The 24,334-nt window shown below is 45.7% G+C and overlaps 1 protein-coding gene across 1 annotated transcript in view; it reads right to left on the reverse strand.

Moving 5' to 3' along the window:
- The window catches only part of KNDC1 (kinase non-catalytic C-lobe domain containing 1), a 757,927-nt gene that overhangs the window by 501,208 nt on the left and 232,385 nt on the right, over positions 1-24,334 (reverse strand). The window lies entirely within an intron of this gene.

A 24,334-nucleotide genomic window follows, 5' to 3' on the forward strand; every position in this document is an offset into this window, starting at 1 on the left:
CCGAACCAACGCCCGCCACCACCACCCTCTGCAACTGGACCCCGATCAGCACCGAAGACACCACCCGCACGATGAACTCCATCCACTCCGGATCACCAACTGACCCGTGCTCACACCACGTCTTCAACAAAGCTGACGCCACCATCGCACCCCATCTCCGAGACACCATCAACTCCTCCTTCCACATAGCCACCTTCCCGGAGAGCTGGAAGCATGCCGAGCTGACCGCCCTCCTGAAGAAACCAACGGCGGACCCCACCGACCTCAAGAACTACCGTCCCATCTCGCTCCTTCCTTTTCCGGCCAAAGTCATCGAAAAGACCGTCAACAGACAGCTGGCCGCCTTCCTCGAGATGAACCGATCCCTCGACCCCTCTCAGTCCGGGTTTCGGGCCAACCACAGCACCAAGACCGCCCTAATCGCAGCCACCGACAACATCAGAACCCTGATCGACAGCGGGGAAACAGCGGCCCTCATCCTCCTGGACCTCTCTGCGGCATTCGACATCGTCTGCCACCGAACTCTAGTGAAGCGCCTCAGCAGCATCGGAATTCGAGAAAAAGCGCTGGAATGGATCATCTCGTTCGTCACCGAAAGAACCCAGAGAGTCCACCTCCCTCCGTTCAGATCCGAGGCCACCAAAGTCATCTGCGGCGTACCACAAGGATCTTCACTCAGCCCAACCCTCTTCAACGTCTACATGAGCCCCCTCGCAGCCATCGCACGCCAGCACAACCTCAACATCATCTCCTACGTCGACGACACCCAGCTCATCCTCTCCCTCACCAGCGACCCCACCACCGCCAGAGCCAACCTACACAAAGGGATGAAAAATGTCGCCGACTGGATGAGGAACAGCCGCCTTAAACTGAATTCGGACAAGACTGAAGTCCTCATCCTGGGATCATCACCCTCCGCCTGAGACGACTCCTGGTGGCCCCCGGCCCTGGGCACCGCTCCCAAACCGACGGACCACGCACGCAACCTGGGCTTCACCTGGACTCCTCCCTGTCAATGACCAGACAAGTCAACGCCGTCTCATCCTCGTGCTACAACACCCTGCGCATGCTCCGCAAGATCTTCAGATGGATCCCCACGGAAACCAGGAAGACAGTCACCCAGGCACTCGTCACCAGCCGACTGGACTACGGGAACACCCTCTACGCCGGAACCACAGCGAAACTTCAAAAAAGACTCCAACCCATCCAGAATGCCTCCACCCGACTCATCCTCGACATCCCCCGACACAGCCACATCACCGGACACCTGAGAGACCTGCACTGGCTCCCCGTCAGCAAGAGAATCAAGTTCAGACTCCTCACCCACGCACACAAGGCTCTCTACGACCTGGGCCCCAAGTACCTCAACGACCGCATGACCTTCTACACGCCCACCCGCCAGCTACGATCGACCGGCCACGCACTTGCCACCGTACCACGCATCCGCAGAGCCACCGCCGGAGGAAGATCCTTCTCCTACCTGGCAGCCAAGACGGGGGTCAAACCTCGTGGTAAATAGCGAAAACTTAGAAAAATGCTTTTAAAAGCATTTTTCTAAGTTGCATGTTGCACACACACATGTCCTTTGGACATGTGTGTGTGCAACACCTGTTTAAATTTGCATTTAAGGGGTGCTACAGGGTGTCCTTTGGACACCCCTGGCACCCTTTAAATCGCTATATTATTTGTGATTAGCTAATTGCTAATCGCAAATAAGGAATACTCCCCATTCATTCCTATGGGCCTTTTGGCCCATAGGAATGAATGGGGAGTTATTCCTTATTTGCGATTAGCAATTTGCTAATCGCAAATAAGGAATATGTAGGAATCACATATTTTTTTACGATTCCTACATGAATCCCGTTTTGCAAGCCTGTAATAACGATTCCTTATAAATCGCTATTAAAGACACGCAAAACGGGTCTTTCATGAATCAGGCTGTAAGTCTCTTTTTTGGAGCTCTGAATCTCCAGTGGGGGCAAGAACTGTTCTGTATCAGACGATGAGTGGAGACCTTCTAGCTTGAAGAAGTTTTAAGAGGGGAAAACCTGTTTCTTCAATGCAGTGAGGTTGTGCAGATGGGCTGTTGCAGTTTGTCCCAGTATCAAGGATGTCCTGGAGTTCAAAACAATTCTCTGTCCTAGATTTTCAGAGGTGATAGAACGAGTCCAGTTTGACAAAGCCACGGGTCCCAGGACCTCAGGAACAGTCCTTGCATGCCACGACTCACTATAGCAGAGGCCACCAGCATGGTACAGGTGAGGTCCAATTGGGACTGGTCAGGTGGCCTCTTCAGAGAAAATGCCTCTTTCAGCTCACTGTGCCATGAGGTCAACCAAATGACAATTGGAGTCCACTTATTTGCCCTGGGTACAATTGTGAGCAGATGCAGCCCTTCAGACCTCTTCATAGATCTCATTCTGTTGCAATCCTCCTTCTGTTCTTCCACAGATCCAGAGGGTTCTGATGAGTGTGTATGGGGATGCCCCATTTATGTCTGGGACTCCTGGCCAATCCCTAACCAATGAGGTTAACGTTCCCAGGGATAACCCTATCCACATTTGCAACAGATCCTGTTTTCCCTATTGAAATCAATCCACAGTGTCCCTCTCTCAAAACATAATATGGAGAAATCTATCCCCCTTGATCAGGGCTTTTGTGTCCACTCATAGGTGTGACAAGGGTAAGGAGCAGTCCTCTCCTCCTTGGCCCCTTCATCCAGTTATCAGGGCAACATTCCTCCCCCTGAGAGGCAAGGAAAAGAGCATTAAAAAAACCCTCATTACTGTAAAATATCAAGGTAAGAGAGTGCCTAGGAAATATGAACCATGAAATTGAAAATGTAGTGAAAAGCCTCTGACGTTGACGTTGATGGCATGGGCAAATACCTGGTGCTAGTGGTGTTGTGGGAAAGTTTGCTTATGAGCCAAGTGAGTTGGTCTCCAAGCCTGGGAGTTTTCAACTGAGATCTCTCTTTGCTCGATTGTCTTCTTACAAGTGATGACACTGACTTTCCCCACCCTTTCATAGCACCGTTTCCACAACCCCGTTGTCCTAAAAGTCAATGCTTCAAAAAATGGTATCATCCGAAGAGAGCCAACATTTCCATCTGAGACTTTTGCCAAACATGCTATGGAGTGCAAAGAACAAGTTTACCTACAAGAGGATATTGGTAGTCTGATTGCACTGTGTTGTGTATCAATTGCTGGTGTATAAAGATTTCATAAAATTGTGTGATCATTAAAATCACACAGAGGGGCTAGTCTTGAAAATTTCTTGAAAGAAAAGGAGGCTGTTTATGGCACACCACTGTTTTAAATTCCATTTTCTAATTTAGTGTTGTGATCTTTGCTTGCTCTGAAATCTCTATAAACAGCATCTATGCCTTTTCACACAAAATATGGTGTTCGGAATTTAAATAATAATAATAATAGAGTAATAGCAATCACAAATTATCATTTCACAGAATGAACAACAGTTATGAAATTATTTCCCTCACCATTGTCAAGAGTCCATAATGGAATCTGCAAAATGCTCTTGTTTTCAGTGGCACAAGAATTAATCAAGATAGCCCAACCATTTATAGTGTATAAATGCAGATTTTCCAAACATTTTTGGCAAGATAGTCACTATATATATATTGATAAAGATAAAATATTGTCATGTTAATTTTCTCCTTTTTCCCTGAAGAAGCTCTTTACAGTTCTACTTGAGTGCAGGTCCTTGTAAGCAGATGGAGTCATTTGAACGGAAAACAACTTAAAGAAGTATAGCACATTATCTTCTGATTCAAGAACAAGCACCCCAATCAACGCGTTCTGTTGTTCCGGTGCATTAGCTGTAAACTGTAACTGCAAACGGCAGGTTCACAATACATTTTTAATGTGAATGGCGAGTAATTACATGAAATGGCGTAATGGTGTAATCTTGCGAAATTTGCGTAACTAGTTTAACACGAAGGTCGTAAAATTTAGCAAATTTCATGTAATTTAATTTTCGCCTATGCCTAAACACCAGTCTTTCCGTATTGACCTCTATCCAGTCCAGTGACGACTTCACCCCTGTACTGGGGAGAGGGTATTTTGGGGCAGATTTACAAGCCCCTTGCGCCACTTTTGTGTTACTTTAAACATTGGAAAAGGGACACACAATTGGCACAAGGAGCTTGTAAATCTGTCCCTTTGTTTGCAAAACTTGCGCTGTCCCAGTTCTGCCAGGTGCACCCAATGTTAACAACGATATTGTGCTGTGAAAAAACAATTATCAGCATTTGAAATTGTAATATAATGGTATTTGGGACAGCTTGTAATAAATGACATTGAATTTACCAAGGCCAGGCCCGAGTAGAGTTACTTGGCACCTTATTGAACTTCAAGGGGCTTATTTACCAGCCCCTTGCACCGCCAGTGCATCACTTTTTCCCTTTTAAAAGTGACGCACCAGCAGCGCAAGGGGCTTGTAAATAAGGTCCCAAATGTTTAAGGGCGATAAAGCTCAACCTAAAAAGGCTTACAGCCTCCAGTCATATAAACGTCTTCATTAGCTTCAACGTGACATGAGGCGGTTTGTATACTGCACCTTAGAGAATGGCTGAAAAGTGACAATCAGCATTTAAGAAGCATCACTAAAGAGATGAGGTTAAATCTCGCCATACAGCCTTGAAACTCAATACCTGCAGAATGCAATTGTAAGAACAGTATTTGTTGGGCCTTATTTCTGGCTCACCCAAAAATATATCTTTTGGTAATGATTATGGGATTTCGCTTAACTATATGATAGGACATTGGAGGATCATTTGATAAAGACTAAAACCAGGCTACCAATCTCTGATGAAGCAAAAATGCAAAACTGCCAGAAAGAAACAATACTAAGGGACTCATTAATAGGTGTTGACCTAGGCAGTTCTGCAAGGAATCTTGCTGTGCTGCCCTATGTCAAAACAAAAGGGCAGGAATGTACCATATCCATGAGATATGGTGCATTTCTGTCCTTTCCCCCTCTGCTGGTGCACAATGGGGGCTATGCACCAATGCAGGCATCCTTGCATCATGGTGCAAGGATGCCTGCGTTGCGGGACTGATTGGTTTTGTGCAGGAAGGGAAACCTTAACAATGTAGAACACATCGAAAAAAGAAACATTTAGCTATGCAGCACATTAGCCGGGGTGCTGAAACATGAACTGTTCTTTAACATGGAGGGAAGCTAGGCACCAAACTGCGTGACATGCTAGGTATAGAAACACATGGAAAGAAATATTGCCTTTCACCAGGAAATGGTATAGTCCAGAGCTCTGTTTTTAATATAAAATCAGGGTCTTCAGTAGTCATATCACTGAAAATACAAGATTTGAAAAAAACAATGTCTATGGGTGCGTGTGGAAGACAATTTCTATGGACTGGAATCTAGAGAATGCTAAAGTAATTCTGGTATTTTACTGACCTCTGTTGGTCGTTTTCTTTCAAGCAAGTTAAAAAGAAGCAGTTGCCAGAAAAATAAAAAAAGAACGTCCCTCAGCAGATAGCGATTCTGGTATTTTACTGACCTCTGCTGGTCGTTTTCTATCAAGACAGTTAAATAGAGGTAGTTGAACAGAAAGGAAAGTCCCTAAGCGGAAGCAGACAAGTCCTAGGGCTGATCTCCAGAGCCCATAAAGTACATACACATAAGTATATTATAAGTATATACTAAAGTATATATGAGAGGTCTCGACCTAAAAACGAGAAGAAATGAAAACATTTCTCCTAGTTGCGCCTCCCTAACGCCACCCATTGGGGTGGCGGTAGATTCTGACATATTACCAGGTTTAAGATTTTTGGTAAATCTGGGAATGCTTCAGGGCCTCATTTATGATGTTTTGTCATAGGGCAGCAACACAAGTAATCGTGCTGCTCTGCCCTACGTCAAAACAAAAGGGCAGGAATGTGCTGTCCTTTTCCCCTGTGCTGGTCAAAAAATCTTAATAAAGCCGGCCGACGAAGGCGGAGCTATTGTGATTATGGACAGAGGGAAACATGAAGCCAAAAGTAAAAGACAACTTGACAACCAAGAACACTACCGAAAAATGGACGAAGACTGTTCAAAAATGGTACACTACAAATTGACTAAATTAATTCAAACAGAAGAAGAACATAGGTGGATATCCAAGAAAGAAGCTAAATATCTCTTCAACGATAACCCAAGGATGCCACTAATGTATGTCCTTCCCAGGTTCCATAAGGACCCAGTTAACCCCGTCAGGGAGACCCATCATTTCAGGGGTGAATTCCATTCTGGATAGACCAGCGAAATACATAGATACTTTTCTTAAACTTCTGGTTGGATTGACAACAAGCTACCTCAGAGATACCATGCAGGCGATTACAATCTTGGAAGGTCAACCCTTCCAGCCAGAAAAGGAGCTCTTTGTAACTCTAAATATAGGTAGCTTATATATGAACATTCCACAAGAAGCAGGATTGGAAGCTCTATACTATTTTTTTGAAAAATGGACCAGACCCCAAAATGTACCAACTGGGTATCTTGCTGAAATAGCTGAAGTGTGCCTTAAGTACAACTTCTTTCAATTTAGTGAAAAACAAATTTTTACAAACCAAAGAGACCGCACTAGGGTGTCCATTTGCCCTAGCAATGGCATTGATGTTCATGGCCCTGTATAAGGAACTATGGGTATACAACAACAACCTATTTGATGGGCACATTAGGATCTGGCGTCAATACATAGACAATGTCTTTAGGCTCTGGAGGGGTACATTGGAAAAGCTAGAGGAATTCCACGCATGGCTGAATCGGAGGAGTCCAAACATCCAGTTCACACTTAATTCTAGCAATGTCAGGTACATTTTTTTGCTCTCCTAGTGAAACATGATGAAGGAACCATATTCCCCACCCTGTACACCAAGCAAACCGATAGAAACACGCTGTTGCATTTTTCCAGCTTCCATCAAGGGAATCTTAGAGAGAATCTACCTTACAGTCAGTTTCTTAGAATCAGGCACAACTGCGCCAAAAAAGAAGATTACTTCGATAAGGCCAAGATTCTTCTAGAGAAACTAGTGGACAGAAATTACCCTTGAAAGGTGACAAAACAGGCTTAGTATACCCCAAGAGAGACACTGCTAACGCCAAAACAAAAAACAAAAGAAATACCATTGGTCTGCGTCACTACATTTTCTTGAATCACTAATGTAGTGAAGAAAATCGTTAAAAGAAACTGGCACACCATGAAAGGTCTAGATATATTTAAAGAGCCTCCAGTATTTGCCGTCAAAAAGAACAAAAGTATTAAAGACCAACTGGTTACGGGCAGACACCAAAAAAAAAAGGAAACCAGCAATAATACAATCTATGTTGTCTCTTCCCCCTATTAAAGGGCACCGCCGCTGTGGTAATTGCACCTCATGTGCAAGTACCATTGAAGGAAGTCAATTTGATTATGGCAATAAAAACATCTACCATGAAGAATTCGCCAACTGCAACATGTCCAATGTTATATACTGTGTTGTTTGCCCCTGTAAAATGTCATACATTGGTAAAACCACTTAACCAATCAAAAAGAGAATCACCCAACACAGATCTCGAATAAAATGCAAAGTGCCAAATGCGCAGATGGTCCAACATTGTGTAGAAAAGGGACATGGTCCGCAAGACATCAAGTGGACAGTGTTGAAACATGTGAGAGGTAGAGGTTCAGACTCACTCCTGTCTAGACTTGAAGCCAAATTCATTCTGCGCATGGGGACGACTGTAACTGGTTTACATGAAATGACAGAGATTATGCACTGCATATTATAGCAAGAGTGTACACAATGCGAAGCAAAGACATCTTTGATCAATAAGTCCAATCTAGATAACCCTCGGCAGAATTGTGCTTTCAGAATAGATTGAAAACCTAAAGTTGTCTGCCATGACATGATAAATGAGAAAAAACTTCAAAATACACAGAACTTCAGTGCATAACCGTAATAACAACGAAGAAATATTTCTTGTTTCTATGACAACAATGTACTACAAGCCCAACAAGAAGTCAGGCGCAAGTCAGGCAATGCTCTCAGACGCGTCATTACATCACGACGCACGTCACAATTTAAAAGAAACTAAAACTGCGGAAGTGCAAGCCCCTGAACGACTCTCCTGACTGGAATCAACTCCTGGGAAGAGTGAAGAAGCTGAGGAAGAGATATATCCGAGTGACAAAACGCTAAAGAATTACCTTCAGGTAAATCAAGAACGGGTCAAAGCAACTCCGCTTTGAGCCCCGAAGGCACCACAGAAGGGGGGCACCTATTAGCGACGACACCACGGGTTAGTCTGCTTGCCTGAAGTCACACACCACAAGATAACCTGCACAACGATCGCTGAAGAGCCCCTCTATCTGCACCATTTACAGCACTTGCTAGCAACGAGCTCCCTATCGAGGGTAACACAATTGCCTCTCTAAAACCGTCACAGGTTCACCCCCCTAGAAAATGTGTATGTAAAACATACAGAACTGTTGTCCTGTGAGTCATACCAATGTCTATTCCTCACCTCTTAGAGACAACACCCAGAGAAGCAAAAACAACAATCATGGGATGATACAGAACTTGCACTCCTGAAGGACCTACATCCCCCCTTGGTTCCCAAATATGTGGCTTAAAACTTTTATGCCATAAATGTGGTATGTATATGTAGACTGTATGAAGCATAATAAAAATCATACATAACAGTATAATACCCTTATGCTGCCTATTTTATCATTACAGTGTCCTACACCAAAGCCCCCTTAGCCCTGAAGAAGACCTTCTGAGAAAATCCCTATGGTTCCATCAAGAAGGTCGAAACGTGTTGGCACATCATGCATTGAGGCCAAGAGTAATCCCCATTTCTAAAGAGTAGTTCAAAGGACAGAAAGTCTAACCCAGGATAACCTGGTATAGTTAAGGACTAACTGAACTGCACTCTGACCTCACTTGGACCTCTAATTAAGTTAGTATCGAGGAGACAAAGGAGAAAGATCCCGATACAATAGAGTAGAGTAGGACAGATTATATTCACACTAGCCCATAAAATGTACGTATGCCTTGTTTGATTTATTAGTAGATGTTTGTATTGTTCACAATGTCCTATGTTTAGTATGTGTTAACCAGTTATTCCGCGTATGGGTCACACCCTTACTAATACATCAGTTGTTTTGTCATTTATGTAAATTCATTGTTGTGATTCTATCAATGTCTGTTTCAAGAATTCAAATGAGTGATTCAGTAAATATACATGAAAGTACGAAGAAAATGTGATACTAATTTCATTTTGTTGTATTTTACGAATCTCGAGATGAAAAAACAACATAACGATGACAAAATAATAAAAGTAATCCATGTTGATTCATTGAACAGACTTAGAGTGATGAGCAGGAGACCTACAAGTATAAACGTCTGAGAATCCCTGCTCTGAGAGGCACCCTCTAGATGTAAGGTGCACAATTGGGGTGCCATGCATCAAAGCAGGCATCCTTGAGCCATGGTGCAAGGGTGCCTGCGTTGCGAGGCTGATTGATTTTGTGCAGGAAGGGACACCTATCTGCACAAAATCAATCAATCAATTTAGGTGACTTCCTCTTTTTATGTGTGCAATGCAGCACACATAGAAAGAGGAAAAACCTTGGAGAAATAAAAACATTTCTCCTCGTTGTGCCTCCCTAATGACATTCTAGGATGGCGTTATATTCTGATGCTTTCCCAGGTTTACAACTTCTCGTAAGTCTGAGAATGCTTTAGATTCCATGGGTGTTGTGTGGGAACACCCACAGCAACATCCATGGAACGCCTCTTTCATGCAGGGTTCTGAGTGAAAGGGGCTGTTAGACTTGGCCCTTTTGACAGGTTTATCCCCAAACCTTTTGCCTCCTATGTTTCTGACCCTGTTTTTGTTGGCTATAGGATTCTAGGGCACTTTACCACTGCTGGACAGTGCTAAAGTGCCTATGCTCTCTGTGTATATTATGATATGATTGGCTATCCATGATTGGCATATTTGTTTTACTAGTAAGCCCTTAAAAAAGTGCACAGTGTGTGCCAGGACCTTTACATGAAATGTTACTGGTTACTGGTTGTGCACCCCACAGGTGTAGCCCATTAAATGTATCTCAGACCTACCACTGTAGTATTTGCGTCCATGGTTGCATATTACCATGTTGTCCTGGCAAGTGCACCCAGTTGCCAGGCCCAAACCTTCCCTTTCCTTACATGTAGGGTACCCCTAGTGTAGGCCCAAGGAACTCCTGTGGGCAGGGTGCAGTGTATGTGAAAAGTTTGACATGCCCTGGTGTGTGTGGCATTCCCATTGGGACGAGATAGGAAAACAAAGTTTAGTGTGCCTGAACTCAGAACCTAAAGATTAATCTTTTAGTAAAGATGATTTTTACATTCTGTGTTTGAAAATACCACTTTTAGAAATTAGGTATTTTCTTGCTTAGCCATCCAGTGTGCCTCTGCTAGGTTGTGTATTGATACTCTGGATTTTTCAGTGACAGGGGCTGGGGAGGTGCAGTGGCTCTGGGGAACCTGGATGAGTCACTGCTGGGCTGAGTAGACCTGGGCTGCATTTAGAGTAGGGGAAGGAGACTTCCTTTCACCTGAATGGGCCCGGTCTGCCTTCCACAATGATGTCTCCTCGTTCTGCCAGGAAGCTCAACCATAGCAGACAGAACTAGTTTTGGCTGGGTACAGGGCTTCTCTGCCACCAAAGAACATAGGATTTTGTAGCTTAGATATTGGGGCCCAGACCCCCGACATTTAAAGTACTTCGGGAATCAAGAGGAACCTTTGCCAAGGAGAAGAGCTGGAGAAACTGGAGGAGGAGTACTGTCCCTTTGTTTGTGTTCTGTCTCTGGTTGGCCTGCAGTAGCTGATTCTATGTCAGGACCGGAGGCTTCAGATTATGCTATATCTTCCTTCGCTTTATTAACATAAAGAAACCACAGCAGCTCAGGAAAAGATATAATAAGAACACAAGATGCTTTAACATAAAGCATTGACGTAATGTTCAACAAAAAAATCAACAACAACTCCCAAGAGTCTCTTTGCTTATAATAATAGTCCATAGTCCTTTGTCTCTGTCCATCGTCCCTATATAACCGGACTTCCCATCATCTTCCTCCTCTTTCTTCGCTGCTCCCGCAGCCAGATAAGTGCTTTTCTATTTCGACTTCTTTTTATTGTGATTGATTGTCTTGTGTGCGGTCTTTGGGGACTCCTTGCATGGTTTATTCCCTTTCATCGTTCCTACGCGACTTTATTCCCACTTGTGTGCGGTGTGTACATAGACCGCAAGGGGGCGGCCTGTCGTCTCGCCGACCCTCCGGCGCGCCTCCGCAGTGCGAGGAGCCACGCCGTGGGGTCTGCTTGCGCAGGGGCCGACCCTCGCGTACCCCTCTGACACCTGGTGATCCGGGTCTGTACTTTACCAATTTTGACGCCCTCTGGGGTCTGTATAGCGGTTCTGACCGCGTGAATCGCCCTCGGGCGAGATCTGTGCACCTCTTTCCCGTGTGTGGCCTAGCGCGCTTGAGGGGTACGTAGACCCGGTCCCGGCGAGGAGGGTCTGCGCGCTTGGGGGTTGGTGCAGCCCACCTGCCACGTCAGCTGGCCCAAAACGTGATCGCAGCCGCTGGGCCTGCCCACATTCGAGAACTTTCTCGGTTGCCGCCCTCTTGGGTGCCCCGCATTTGCCCCTTGGTTCCGAGATGGAAGGGGAGTACGATGAGGAGGCCTGCCCCTATCTGCAGGATGATGAGTTTTATCAGGCGGTGGACAACTCCATCTATCGTTGCGTGACGGAGGTGGTAGGGCCCATGGAGGACCGCCTTTCTGCCCGCATCGTGGAGGAGTGTGCGAAGCTGGCAGCGGCGCAGGTGCCTCCGTCCCCCGAACTCCCGGGGACGTCCGGCGGGTTGCCACCCGCTCCGAAGAGACCCCGTGGTGAGGGACCTTCATCGGAGGCCCAAGGCGTGGACAAGGGCGCTTTCGAGCGGCTTCGTGACGCCTTCCTGGCCAAGGCGACGGCGGTGCCTCCGGCACCCTTGGTGGACCCTGGCACTTCGGGCGACGTGTCTGCGGCGCCCGCCTCCCCGATCTACGACTCTCCGGACACGGATGACGACGGGGAGTCGACCCGCTCCTGGCTCCCGACACCTTCATCGAAGGAGATGCCCCGTGACGAGTCGGGCATGCTGGACCCGGACGAGATCGTCCACCCCCGATCCGCGGCCTGGGCCCCGGGGGAGACGGTGGCGAAGTTTGTTGCGGGCAGGCTGCGCAAGCCCCTGGAGAAGGAGGCGAGGGGTTGCCTGCGCGGGGAATGCCCTCGGCCTACTCTGGAAGGGAAAGTGGCCATGACACCAGAATTGGACCCCAAGATGGCCACCTTCCTGGCGAAATTCATGAAGGACCCCAGGAAGGGGATCGACCGGTCCTGGCGGGCCTGCCAGGACAAGCTGTTGGATGCGGTCGGGCCCGCCACGAAGATCCTTGATATGGCGGAGGAGGCTCGAGCGAATGGCACCGCCATTTCACCGGAGGTGCTCTCCAACTGGGCCCAGAGGGTGATCGTATTTTTGGGCAACGCCAACTGTGCCCTATCCACGGAGAGGCGGCGTTCGCTCCTTATCAAGCTGGATCCGAAGCTGGGGGACCTGGCCTCGTCGGAGGCAGGTGCCGTGGCCCAGGGTGGCCTCTTCGGTGAGCCTTTCATCCGCGAGCTGGGAAAGTTCGTGAATACGTTCACGTCGCTGGACAAGGCCCAGTCCAGCATCAAGAGGGTGTTCCACCAGCGTTTTTCTGGAGGGGCCGGTCGCGGCAGGGGCCGCGCGATCGGCCGTGGTCAGCAGACCAACAACCGTGGACAAGGCTCCGGAAGAGGTCAGTACCAGACCTCGGCCAACTACACCAACTTCTACCCCACGAGGGGACAGCGCTATGGTGGCAGAGGGTTCAAGAAGAACTCCGGACAAGGAAATGCCCCCGGTAAGTGTACTTTGCTTGGATCAAGTTCCGATTGGGGGGCGGCTGGCAAGCTTTTACGGGGAGTGGGAATTGCTCACTGCCGATGCTTGGGTTTTGCAAACTGTGAGAGGTTTCCATATAGAGTTTTACGACCAGCCAACTCAAGCGAGGCCCCCGCGCCCGATGGTTTTTTCAGACTCCGACGCGCGATTGATAGACGAGGAGGTCTCAGACTTGCTGCGCAAGGGAGCCATCCGTCTATCAACGCGCCATCCACATGGGTTCCTCAGCAACGTCTTCTTGGTAGACAAGACAGATGGGGGCAAGAGGCCTGTGATCAATCTCAAGGAGTTCAATGGGTGGTTGGTCTACCGTCACTTCAAGATGGAGGGGATCCACCTCCGTCGGGACGTGCTCCTCCCTCGGGATTGGATGGTGCGACTGGATCTCAAGGATGCCTACTTGGTCGTTCCCATCCACCCCCCTCATCGTCGTTTCCTACAATTCCTGTGGGACGGCAAGGTGTTCGAATTCACCGCCCTGCCGTTCGGTCTTTCTTCGGCCCCGTGGTGCTTCACGAAGGTCCTCCACCCGGTAGTGGAGTTTCTCAGAAGTCAGGGGGTCCGTATGCTAGTATACTTAGACGACATCCTCCTCATGGGGCAGTGCCCAGAGGTGCTGGCAGGACAGCTGTGCCAAGCTGTCGGCCTGCTTCAGAGACTGGGGTTCGTCATCAACGGCTCCAAGTCGGTTTTGGTTCCCTCTCAGCAGATCACCTTTTTAGGTTTCGTGGTGGACTCGGTACAGGCGGTCTTGAGCCTACCGGGTCGGAAGGTCGCAAAGATACGACACCTGCTTCGGCAGACGATCGCGAGGGACCGTACGTCACTGCGCCATGTCGCCAAGGTGGTGGGTCTTCTATCGTCCTCCATCCAGGCGATTTTCCCAGGCCCGCTGCACTACAGGGCTCTTCAGCGCCTGAAGGCGCAGCATTTGCGCCGTGGGATGTGTTACGATCAGTGGGTCCCCCTCACGGACGAAGTGAAGGAGGAGATGTCATGGTGGCTGTCTCACATGGAGGCATGGAATGGGCGAGCGATCTTCGGGTCGACTCCGGACTTGATCATAGAGTCCGACGCCAGCAGGTCGGGCTGGGGCGCCCGGTGCGGGGATTTTTCCACCGGCGGCGCCTGGTCGTCAGAAGAACAACAATTGCATATCAATTGTTTGGAGCTCCTAGCGGGCTCCTTCGCTGTTCGCTGTTGGACCAAAGATTCGGTCAAGGCCTGTGTCCTGCTACGGATGGACAATATTTCGGCGGTCCGGTATGTGAACCACCTAGGGGGTCCTCGGTCCCGCGCCTCGGCGGACTTAGCGAAGGACTTCTGGGATTATTGCCTGTCTCGTCACATTTCGGTGACGGCGGAGTATCTGCCGGGCCAGTGCAATCAGGTAGCGGATTGGCACTCTCGACATCTCAGGGATGCCAGCCAGTGGAAACTGGATCCGGGAGTCTTCCGGTGGCTACACTCCCTTTGGGGCCCCTTCTCGGTGGACCTCTTCGCGTCCCATCTCGACCACCAGCTGCCGCGGTTCTACAGCTGGAGGCCGGACCCTCTGGCGGAGGCCACGGACGCGTTCTTGCAGGATTGGAGTCGGGAACAGCCGTTTGCGTTTCCCCCGTTCTCCATGATCATGCGAACGGCGGCTCAAATACGCCGCCAGGGTGCGGACCTGGTGTTGGTTACACCGCTGTGGAGGTCTCAAGTATGGTTTCCGGTTCTTCTGGAACTTTCTTGGGATTTTCCAGTCCTACTCCCCCTGTTTCCTCTGCTCCTGACGAGCCCAAATCAGGAACCTCACCCTCTCGTCATGCAGAACACTCTCCGCCTCGTGGCGTGGAGGCTCTCAGGAGACGCTGGACGCTCCCGGGCCTTTCGGGGTCAGCTGCGCACTTGCTCTCCAAAGCATGGGCCGATAGTACGACGAAGCGTTACAGATCCGCTTGGCTTAAGTGGATGCGTTGGTGTTTACGAAGGGATTTGGATCCCATGGTCGCCGGCCTTGTTCCCGTGCTGAATTTCCTGGCTCATTTCGCCGACAAGGGTTTAGCGTATAGGACGATCAATGCTATCCGGTCGGCGATATCTGCGGGCCATGATAACATTGATGGCCATCCGGTAGGGGAACACCCTTTTGTGTGCCGGCTTCTGCGAGCGGTTCGCCTCGCACTGCCGCCAGAACCCAGGTACTCCGTCCTTTGGGACGTCAATTTGGTTCTGAATCTGTTCCTGTCGTGGCCAGCGAATTCTTATCTGTCTCTTAAGGAGCTCTCAGCGAAATTAGCCATGTTGTTATGTCTGGTCTCTTGTAGGCGCGTCTTGGACGTGCGCGCGCTGGATGTTTCTGCACGCATTTTTTCCCCGGATGGGGTTACTTTTACGGTGGGCCGACGCACTAAGACGTCGTCGCGTTCCATTTCTTATCCAGCCTTTACTGACACTCCTAAGTTGTGTGTCGTGCAATGCCTCAAAGCATATGAGGACCTGACCTTGGATCTGCGCCCTCCGGGCGAGCGTCAGTTGTTGATTGCCCTGCGGAAGCCACACAAAGCTGTCTCCTCCCCCACTATTGCTCGGTGGGTGCGTTGGGTCATGCAGGAAGCGGGCATCAATACTTCTCTCTTTGGAGCACACTCCGCCAGGGGGGCCATGGCCTCTAAGGCATTCTCGGTGGGTGCTCGTCTCGAGGACCTTATGCGAGCAGCGGACTGGTCCTCGGATTCCACCTTCAGGAGGTTTTATTTTAAGCCGGTGGTGGATTTGGCTCAGTTGGTGGTAAGTAAGCTTTAAACTAGCATAATCTGAAGCCTCCGGTCCTGACATAGAATCGAAATTTGCCTAGCTTACGTAATGGTAAGTTTCAATTCTATTAAGGACACGGAGGCGAGGATTATCCCACCCGGACTACAGTGGTGTCTCTACCCACCCGTATGGCAGTAAGTAAAGCGTTTTCCTTTACGTTGTCAGTACTGTGTTGTTCATTGAATGCTCCTCGCCTTGTTGTCGCGTTTCCTGGGCCACCTCGCTGATGCTGTTCCTTTTTTGGCAGGCAACGACGGTGCTAAACAGGACCAATGAGGCTTAAGCGTGATCTGCGCGAAGAAAGAGGAGGAAGATGATGGGAAGTCTGGTTATATAGGGACGATGGACAGAGACAAAGGACTATGGACTATTATTATAAGCAAAGAGACTCTTGGGAGTTGTTGTTGATTTTTTTGTTGAACATTACGTCAATACTTTATGTTTAAAGCATCTTGTGTTCTTATTATATCTTTTCCTGAGCTGCTGTGGTTTCTTTATGTTAATAAAGCGAAGGAAGATATAGCATAATCCTCGCCTCCGTGTCCTTAATAGAATTGAAACTTACCGTTACGTAAGCTAGGCAAATTTCGATTCAACCAAGGAAAGGACAAGGACATTGCTGTGTGCTGTGACCCCCTGCTTGAGAAGAGTCTCCAAGGGCGTGTGTGTGCTCGCCTTCTGTTCTGGAAGACTCAGGGACATCAAAGTATTCCTTGCACCATTGGTAATTCCTTGTGTACTGGGAGTTCCTTGTGCTTTCACTTTATTTTGGAAATCCTGGCGCTTTATTGTATAGGAATTTACTGGTTTCTTACGTCTGTGGAATTTTCTTCACAAAGAGCCGCTGCAGTTAGTTTATTGGGAACGTGGTCCCTCCTGGTTGCCGTAGCAACAGAAGAGCCGCTAGGGAAGTCCCAGGCGGGAGCCTACCCTGCATTTATGTTAGGGAAGGCAGGGCCCAACCGCTGGAGGACACCAGAGCCTCACGGGCGCCCAACAGCAGCCCGCAGCGCAGAGAGTAAAGGTAGCTGACCTTTACTTCAGGAAAATCTGTGGTGTTCAAGTCAGCGTGGCTGCAGCTGGCTCCTAAGCCTTGGCAACCAGTAGAAGCCGGCATCGACGTGGCTGCCCCAGCCACTCCTGGTGAGAAAGTCTGGGGGAGGCTTAGTGAAGTCCCTCCGCAGACCATGAATCTGCAACAGAACTGCCGTGCAAGCCAGCAGTCGCACTCAGTGAGAAGTGGCCCAGGGTGAGTATGAGCCCCCGCGATCCCGGAGCAAACCGCCTCCCCCAATGATCCCATGTTGAGATTTCCATGACATAAAAAAGATAAGCCTGGTGATGGTGTCTGCCTTGGGATGTTTATGATGCCTTCATGATCTGTGCTGGGATTGCTGAACTCTGCCCCCTTTCTTATTATGGGGACACTGAGCGATGTTCCTATAGTCTTGTGAAGTCTGGTGATTTATAAGTGTAGCTTTAAGCTAACCTGCCTGATAGAATCTGTGCTTGGGGAATCACTAACAGAATATTGAGGAGCAAAACATCGACCTGCAAAAATATCAGTGAAAAAATATTGACTACCAGAATATCAAATTCCTATCTACAAACAGGTAAGTACAAAAATATCGAATACAAAATATTGTTGTAAATAATCTAGTATGTTAAAATATCGAATTTTAAAAATTTCTTAAAATTAATGCAATGATAAATATAATTAAGTAAAACATACTTAAAAATACTTAAATAACCTTAACATTATTAAATAATTAATGAAAGTTAAGAAACATAAACATGCATTTTTATTTTTAATACATATATATTAACTTAATAATATTAAATAATATTCAATATTTTTAGCATAGGATAGCGGGAAGGTAACATTTACTATTCCCACTCCAGTGAGTGCAACAGTAGGGAAAGCGTTGGATAGCGGGAGGGTAAAAATTACTATTCCCTCTCCAGTGAGTGCAACAGTAGGGAGAGCGTTGGATAGCGGGAGGGTAAAAATTACTATTCCCACTCCAGTGAGTGCAACCGTAGGGAAAGCGTTGGATAGCGGGAGGGTAAAAATGACTATTTCCCCTCCAGTGAGTGCAACAGTAAGGAAAGCGTCGGATAGCTGGAGGGTAAAAATTACTATTCCCACTCCAGTGAGTGCAACAATAGGGAAAGCATTGGATAGCGGGTAGATAAAAATGACTATTCCCACTCCAGTGGGTGAAACAGTAGGGAAAGCGTTGGATAGAGGGAGGGTATAAATTACTATTCGCCCTCCAATGAGTACAACAGCAGGGAAAGCGTTGGATACTGGGAGGGTACAAATTATTATTTCCACTCCAGTGAGTGCAACAGTAGGGAAAGGGTTGGATAGAGTAGGGGTAAACAATACTATTCTCACTCCAGTGAGTGCAACAGTGGGGAAAGCATTGGATAGCGTGGGGGTAAAAATTACTATACCCACTCCAGAGAGTGCAACAGTAGTGAAAGTGTTGAATAGCGTAGGGGTAAAAATTACTATTCCCACTCCAGTGTGTGCAACAGTACGGAAAGCGTTGGATAGCAATGGATAGCGTAGGGGTAAAATTACTATTCCCACTCCAGAGAAGGCAACAATAGAGAAAGTGTTGGATAGCGTAGGGGTAAAAATTACTATTCCCAATCCAGTGAGTGCAACAGTAGGGAAATTAATGATCTAATAATTAAATAAAAATAAATTAATTATCAATACCAATAAAGTATTAATAAAAATGAATTACCAATCACAAAATATTAAATAATTAATTAATTATAAATACCAATAAATATTATTTATAAAACATTAAGGGCCAGATGTAGGTAGGCTTTTACCGGGTGGTAACGGCCGAATTCGGCCGTTACCACCCGGTAAAAGCAATTTGACATGTAGGTCCCTGTAATTTACAGACTCGGTAAATTTACCGATAGGTAAATTTACCGAGTATGTAAAATACAGAGTCGGTAACATTATGGATACCGGTAAATTGGTATGTAGGTGGGACTCTTCTGAGTCCCACAAGCAGTACAAAATCGGTATTTTACCATCAAATAATACTTGATGGTAAAATTCCGTTTCAGGTGTGCATGCACATGTGTGCATGCACACCTATGCCATATGACAGGCAGACCTGCCCTTAGGGCAGGTATGCCTGCCACATGGCACCCGAGCCTCTTTTGGGGGTGCCAGAGGGTGTCAAAGTGACACCCCCTGCTCCCTTGTGGCTATCGGTATTTACCGATGTGGTAAATACCGACCGGTAAATGCCCGTTCATTCCTATGGGCTTCAAAGCCCATAGGAATGCATGGGCATCAACTGGTCGGTATTTACCGCATCGGAAATTACCGACTGTTTCCGATTCGGTAATTGCACATCTGCAATTACCTACATCTCGGTATTTTTATTTTCCGACCTCTGAAATACCGAGTCGGTATGACTCGGTATTTAAGAGGTCGGAAAATAAAATTTACCTACATCTGGCCCTAAGTACCTATTAATAATTAATTAGCAAATACATGTTCAATACAACAAATTCATAAGTAATATCAAACTATTAACAATTAACAGTAAATCAATTATCAATACACAAAAATTATCTCAATATTTACTTAATTACAATTAAATTACTTCACTCTCTATTCCCCTATAAACCCACAACCAACTCCAAATAATAAATTAATACAATTTATATAATTATCAATTAATAAAAATTAGTTACCAAATAATAATTAATTAACAATAAATAATTATCAATAAAAAAAATACTTCAGTATTTATTTAATTACAATTACATTACTTTCCACCCTATTCCTCTATAAATCCACAACCCGCTCTAAAAAATAAATTGATACAATTACTATAATTCTCAATTAATCAATTAATAAAAGATAATTACCTATTAATAATTAATTAACAATAAATTAATTATCAACACCAATTACGCAAAAATTAAATAACATAACATTCATTACTTTAAAAAAAAAATCAAACATACATTACAAAAATAATACATACTTTTAACACATATACTAACACTCAAAACACTAAAAAATGTGATATTATGACTTGATATTACTAACTTAAATATTATGAAAATCAAACTTTCTTACCTGAATTTCGATATTTTGCACCACTATATTTTTGCAATTCGATATTCTGTCCATTCTATGAAAAAAAACTCAATATTCTGTCCAGTCGATATTTTTATTCGATGTTGTGACTGGTTCACTGTGCTTCGGGTGATCCATGTGTTTTTATCCTACAGTTTACGCCCTGGCACTGAAGTTTATGTCATGTATGCCTTGCAGTGGTGTGGATACTGGGCATTGCTTTAAAAGGCAGTTTAAATGTTAAGAGATGGTCATTTTCTAATGTATGCGCCCTACCAGTATTTACATGATTACAATATATTATAAGTGGCCCCATTTGACAAGTGATTTCTGAAACTGTATGATGTCCTGGCCAGTGCCTAATGGTGCAGTGATTTATGTTATGTGGTCTAATGTGCTTTTCATGCTACAAAGTGAGTTATGGTCTAATGTGTTTGTATGTGCAATACAAAGGATATTTTTTTATATAACCTTGTGTGGAGTTTCGTTTGTGGTGTGCCCAGGGTGTCACTGCTGTGTGAGTGTGTTGCACAAACGCTTTACACATTGCCTCTGGGATAAGCCTGTATGCTCTGCCAAGCTACCAAGGGGGTGAGCAGGTGTTATCTTCAGTGTGTAACTCCCTTGCCCTGACTTTCTGCCTACCCTAGCCTTCCAGAAACCCCATTTCTAACAGGAGCACATATTTACAATGTAATGAAAAGCCACATAAAGTGGTTGATCTTGGCCTTGTAAATATGCTGGGGCACGCAGTGCCATCAGAACTTCAAAAAGTGACATTCCGGAGGGGCAAAAGTGCTGATAAATGAGGCCCTAAATGTTCAGTGAAAAGTTGGATTCTTCCTTGTTTTACAAACATAACCAGATTATTTCAAATGAGTCGTAATGCATGCCTCTAAAGAATCAGCACCACTATCATTTATTGCATGTGCACTGCATGGCGTACATTGTAATAACAGCCTGTGCAGATTAAATGTGGGGGGAGCTAACGCAGCTATTTACATTACATTTATTGGAAAACAGAAGTGAGAAACGACCATTCTTCTTAAATAATGAATTTGACATTATAACCAAGCAAGCATATTTTTTCAACTTCACTAGTGATACTAACTTCACCGTGTAATAATTTAATCATTGTTTAAGTAGTCTTAAAGGAATTATAGAACTTTAATTTGCTAGTAATTTTCTTTAATTCAAACATATCCAGAAAATATTTTTCACAGTTACAATATAAATAGCAATCAGCAATCAGGTCATAAAACAATGAATGCAGTACAAAAGGACGGCTATTGCTAAAATAGATCATAAAATCATTAATACAGACAACGTTAAAAGAAAGCTGGAGCAATTATTAACCTAAAATCTAACTAATATCATCTTAACGGGCAGTTAATAGAGTACATTGGTATACAATCAGTCCGGCCAAGCATAGTACAGTTAATCCGGGACTATACATTAGGGACACCCAGAATCTAAAAAGAAAACAAAAGAAAGCATAACAATTTATTATACCCAACCCCAATTTAATGTTACTGTATAAGCTCCTTGGTCAGATAATAATCACACTTAAAAACAAACTTGGGATACAACAAGCCTCTAAAAACACAAATTAATTCTCGCTTACACCTACCTGGTTGCTCTGCTCCACTCAGAGATATGTGCCCATATCTTCTTTCCCCGGATTTAGGCCTGCCTACCCCTACAGGCATAAATAGCCATCTCTTGATGATAAGCTCTCAGAAGCCTGGCAAGCCACATATGGAATGTAGGTGGTTCTGCATCTTTCCATCTTGTGGCTAACATTATCCTGAATATCGCAGTACCTACCCAAAAAAAGGCAGTATTCTTGTGCTGTATTAAGGCCCAGGGAGCTATCATATCCCAGAATCAGCAGCGTAGGGGTCAGTTGCAATCTGAAGCCAAATAATTTTTCCCAAAAGCAAAGCAGCCCTTCTTTCAATACAGACAATTTATCATATTCATACATCATGTGAATCAATGTGACAGGTCCTATCCCACATCTAGGACACTTATCATCAGACCTTTTTCCCCACATAAATAACTTAAAAGGTGTGAAATATAATTTCATACAGTTGAGCCTATAAGCTTGTAGATAAAAGTATTTTGGCGGTTAGGGATAGGCTCATATAAATTAACCCTGGGCGAAGTACTATGCTACGCTCGCATAGTTTGCGAAGTTTGCGCAACTTCGCACTACGCGAGCTGCACGTAGCACAGTGTAAACACGCGTAGTGCAGCGTAGCGTAGCGTAGTGCAGCGGTTATTTTTTGCTTGTTCGCGGTCCTCAACGTAATGTTCGCGACCGCGAGCAAGCAAAAATGACATCCTTGCGAGATTCTCAACGTGGGGAGGTCAGGTTTCTCATTGCGAGTGGTTGTGCATGCTCGCGACCGCTCGCAATGAGAAACTACCAGTTCACGTTGAGAAAGCTGCTGCTCGAGTAAAAATCTACTCGAGCAGCAGAAAACTACAGCTCGCACTGTGCAAGATGCCATTTTCAATGATTGCACAGTGCCGGATGCTTGTCCGCACTGTGCAATCATTGAAAAAGCATCTTGCACAGTGCAAACATGCTACTAAGCAGCTCGCGTAGTGCTACGTGAAGTTCGCGTAGTGCGAAGTGCACTTCGCGTAGCTTCGCGTAGCGCTACTTCGCGAACTACGCCCACCCTTAATATAAATATCTACATCAGGGTTTCCAAATTATGTTGCCCGTTGTTTCAGTTCTTTCTAAATCATCTGGTACTTTTCCAAGTAACAAGCTGTGAATATTCATGATTTTACTAGATTTCCTAGTAATAACTTCCGTCAATGGGATCTTGTCTACTTTAATCCTTGTAGGCGAAGAAAAAGATAGATCTGCCCCGTTTTCAATCAATAATAGGCTCTTCAAGAGTCCAGTTTTTTTTCCCAATAGTCACCCATTTAGCGCTCACCAATGTATCAGTGCCACATTAGATTCAGACAAGAACACATTCAAATTTATAAAAAAATATATCATTTTTATTTTTATTTACTTCATGTTTTAGAGTGCATATAGACATATTCATTTATTCAAACATTTCAATATAACAAGATAAAAAACACCCCATCAACAACCAGCCTTCCTGCATTCAAACTCAAACACATTCATCAATCACTAACAAACATTCTCATACATAATTCATTCGTTCAACTCAGACAGGAATTAAGGAATAATGCTCTGAGAACATCCTGAACATGTCCTCTCAGCCATAGGCCGGAGATCGGTGATTAAAGGTTCAGGGCAAGTTGTTTCAACGCCGACGCGCGTTTCGGTGCCAGGCCCGTAGACTGGCCGCACCTTCGTCAGGGCAAAAGAAAGGGAAGGAGAGGGGGTGGTAGGTAACAGTATCACAAATGCTTCTGATATCCAGGCACTCTTGTATTCAGGCCCGAATTCACTTAAGCAGTCCACCCAAGGGGAAATGATGGCAGGTCACCACCTTTAAACAACAAACAGGGTTTCGGAACCTTCCTGGAACCCTAGGCACAGAAGAGTCCTAATATGCGAATAAAGCAGCGTGGTAGTAGGTTCGGGGCCGGAGACTGAATCGGCTTAATCGCGTTACAAATTAGCGCGTAGCAGCTTTGTTTCACAGAGTTTAGGGTTCAGGCGAGTATCAGCTCTCAGCACGCCCCCGCAGTCAAAATAAAGGGTCTCGTCTTGCGGTGCTTTCAGCAATAAGTACCGTCGGGATACGGACGATCCTTGTGGAGATTCCCCTTGACTCCGCATCCGGCAGCCTTGGTCTACTCAGGATAAGAATGCTACTAATCTGAACGTATTTAACATATTGATTATCTGGTATTCCAAACACTTACTGAAGCTTAGAAAATTGACACCCACCTACCCCCAGTGTTTCCCATTTCTTCCCCATAGCATCATTAATCTGGACTGGAAATACTGATGAGCGCCACAAGAGGGTATATCTACAGATTTTCGGAATTGCCATACATTTAGAAACCTGTTTCCATATTTTCCATGAGCCGTAGATTACTTTGAAGCGTACCTTCCTATTGTAGGTCTGCTCCAATTGTCTTACCAGCAACCCTGGCGCTTCTTTCCCAATAGAAATGTAATCCATTGTAGGTATTCTCAGTTTTTGCTCTAGTTCATTATTTCTACCCACTACAAACAGGGAGACCATCTGATGAAGGAGGGACGCCCAGTAATATAGGGTAATATTAGGAATTGCAAGACTGCCTCTGTCTTGTGGTAAAGCCAGATATTTTAAAGCCCTGCTGACCTTCCCATACTGCTAAATTAAAATAGAAAAAGTTGACTCCAAGGCTCTCAATATATTATCCTCCACTGCTAGAGGTAT

The sequence above is a fragment of the Lissotriton vulgaris genome, chromosome 5 (genome assembly GCF_964263255.1).
Source record: "Lissotriton vulgaris chromosome 5, aLisVul1.2, whole genome shotgun sequence".
NCBI lineage: Eukaryota > Metazoa > Chordata > Amphibia > Caudata > Salamandridae > Lissotriton > Lissotriton vulgaris.